The following is a 3,697-nucleotide window of genomic DNA, read 5'->3' on the forward strand; positions in this document are numbered from 1 at the left end:
TATTTAGAATTTAGAGGGGAAACACATAATAGAGAAGAAAGGAGAATATTAGAGAAGAGGAAAGGTATCATGCAGAGGGAGAGGGTAAGGGAGAATAGTGGGGAATGGGTAGATATGGTGCAAGTATACTATGTACATGTACAGATACGTCACAATGAAACCTATTATTCTTTATAAATAAAATGCACTAATAATTTTTTTAAAAAACCTGCTTTCCAGTTCTAAGTTCCATTTGGTTTCTGATCCTGCATGGTTTTACCTAAAACTTTTGATTAAATAATTGAATTTACTTGCGTTGAATACAGTGTTTTGTTGTTTGCTAGTCACTATGTTAAAATGACAGGGCCATATTGGTGATCTGTGCTCTTTATCCATGAAGATTTGTTTGATCCCAGACTGCCAATAAGTGGAATGTATGAAGCTGCGCCCCCTATTCTGGAAAGACACTAAGATGAGCCATTCATTATGTGCTATTCAAATTCCCCCAAATGTTATGTACTGGAGTACACCAGACGACCCAAGGAGGTATTTTTGTGGTTTTGTTGTTGTTGTTTTTCATTTTGATTTGTTTGAACAAAGCTGTATAGCTCATTGTCAGGGAACAATTTACCATGGGTCTCTTGACTTTCTGCAGATCTTGCAAACAAGACACTAACTGCTATTTTGTTCCAACCTATCTTCTAAGAATTTTATTTTTAATACAGCTTTGGAAGATAAGATAGTGTCTCTCTCCAGAGAGAATGGCAGATTTGTTTCTTATGGAGTACAGTTTTTCTCTGGGGCAAAGGGCAGGTTTGTTTTCAGTCCACTACAAAAGATGTAGGTTTCTTAAGCTTTTACACAAGAAGCTTCTGCTTCTTGCTGTGCCATGAATAATAAAGTACTTGGTCTTTGACCCAGGAGTGTCAGGTCTACCGAGACTTATGACTGTGACAGGCTAATGTTTCAGCTTACACCTGGGATAAACTCTCACTTCCTTCACAGTTCTTGACACCCATGTGAAAAGTAAACATGAAGAGTGATTCTCCTAATCAATTAGGCCAAGGGGCACAGGCAGCCCATAATATTAGCCACAAGTATTGGCAAATGTTTTTATCCTGGTCTTTTTATCCCTACATTTTATGACTATTATATTAAAAACCTAAGATATCGGGCATAATGTTACCCAACTAGACACAGGAAATGTTCTATTTAACATTTTATTTAGGAATTGCAGTCAAAATCAAATACATATATCTTTACTATTTGCAATGCTGTCCCTAGGAGCTGAGGAGAAAATAAATCAGTCCGTATTCTTTCTATAAAATAATGTCCCCTATAGTGGAGGCAAGAATTTCAAAAGATATAGGACACTATCTGCATATGATATGGAAATAAATGTACATATATTGTGGGATATGTTCAAGTTGAGTTTATTTGGTTTTCAATAGGGATATATGATTTCAAAAAAACTGTAAGCACATATGTCATAGAAGATGCTACCATGGTATGCTTCTGAGGATCTCTTTTCCTGCTTAGCAAAATGCCTAATGATATGGAAAATAGTGAATGATCCTTCAAATGTCATTAATTCTGGGGTTGTTACATGTCACTCTGAACATTTGAAAGTTTGCAGTCTAAATATTATTTGGTCCTCAGTATGGAATGTACAGAAGCCAAACTTTATCCAGAGATTCCTGGTTTTCTCAAGTGAACCAGAAGGTCCAAGTTACAATTTATAATGGAAGGAAATCAATTCTGGAGCTAATTTGCTCACATTCTGCATCCAGACCTTTTTTCTTTGGTACCAAGGATAGATAATCAGTTGCAAAATTGCTTGTTCCAATTGAGACCCTGAGAGAAGCAACAAGTTGGAAATATTTCTTTTGGTCATGAAGTCTGATGAAGCACAACACAATTGCTTAGATTGACCAGGTAGCGCATCTCCACCTTCCCACTATCAGTACCACCTGTTTTTCTATGCTTGTTTTCTCATTCTACCAGCATACCTTTCTTTGTTTTTAACTACAGAAGTAAAACAGATTAATTTTAGATGTATTTAAATTCATATAGACAAGAAAGGAGAAATTAGTACCAGGGGTGATCATAGTTAATTTGAGAATTTTTCTACATGTATATATAACTGTACATTATTATATTCTATATATAGTACATATAACTATACATTAATATTTTCTTTTTTAAATTTTTTACATGGCAGTAGAGTAGATTTTTGAAATATTATCTATACATATGTAGAATAAGTATAATTTGTATCAATTAGGATTTCATTATTGTGGTTGTACATGATGTGGAGTTACATTGGTTGTGTATTTATATACAAGGATAGGAAAGATATGTCCAATTCATTCTACTGTCTTTTTATTCCTATCCCATTTCCCTTCCCTTCATTCCCCTTTGTATAATCCAATGAACATCTAATCTTCCCCTCCCTTGTTGTGAGTTAGCATCCACATATCAGAGATAACATACTGCCTTAGGTTTTTTCAGTTTGACTTAATTCATTTAGCATGATATTGTCTAGTTCCATCCACTTACTGGCAAATGCTATAATTTCGTTGTTCTTTATGGCTGAGTAATATTCCTTTGTGTACATATGCCACATTTTCTTTATCCATTCATGTGTTGTAGGGCACCTAGGTTGGTTCCACAGCTTGGCTATTGTGAATTGAGCTGTTATAAAACTTGAGTGGCTGCATTGCTGTGGTATGTTGATTTTAAGTACTTTGGTTATAAACAGAGGACTGTATAAATAGAGGACCATGGTATGCTTCTGAGGACCTGTTTGAAAAGGATCAAATGGTGGTTCTATTCCAAGTTTTTTGAGGAATCCCCATACTAGTTTCCAGAGCAGTTGCATCAATTTGGAGTCCCCCCAGCATTTTATAAGTGAACCTCTTTTCCCATATCCTCACCAATAGTTATTGTTACTTGTATTCTTGATATTGCCATTTTGACTGGGGTGAGATGGAATCTCAGATAGTTTTGATTTGCATTTCTCTAATTGCTAGAGATGTTGAACAGTTTTCGTATATTGTTGACCATTCATATTTCTTCATCTGTGAAGTGCCTGTTCAGTTCCTTAGTCCATATATTAATTGGGTTATTTGTTTTTTTTTTGTTTTTTGTGGTTTTTTTGGTGTTATGTGTTTCGAATTCTTGGTATATCCTGGAGCTTAATGCTCTGTCTGAGTTGCTGGTGGTAAAGATTTTCTCCCATTCTGTAGGCTCTCTGTTCACATCTTGACTGTTTCCTTTGATGTGAAGAAGCTTTTTAGCTTGATTCTATCCCATTTATTGTTTCTTGATTTTACTTCTTACACTTTAGGAGTATTATTGAGGAAGTTGGTTCCTAAGCCAACATGATGAAGAGTTGTGCCTACTTTTCCTTATAGTAACCATAGAGTCTCTGGTCTAATGCCTAAGTCTTTGATCCACTTTGAGTTTAGTTTTGTACGGGGTGAGACATAGAGGTTCAATTTCATTCTAATAATATGGATTTCCAGTTTTCCCTGTACTATTTGTTGAAGGGACTATCTTTTGTCCAATGTATGTTGATGGCATCTTTATGTAGTATGATAACTGTATTTATGTGGGTATAACTCTGTCTTTTAATCTGTTCCAATGGTCTTCATGTCTGTTTTGGTGCCAATACTATGCCATTCTTGTTACTATAGCTCTGTAGTATAATTTAAGA

This window comes from Callospermophilus lateralis, chromosome 14 (assembly GCF_048772815.1).
Source record: "Callospermophilus lateralis isolate mCalLat2 chromosome 14, mCalLat2.hap1, whole genome shotgun sequence".
NCBI classification, from domain to species: Eukaryota; Metazoa; Chordata; class Mammalia; order Rodentia; family Sciuridae; genus Callospermophilus; species Callospermophilus lateralis.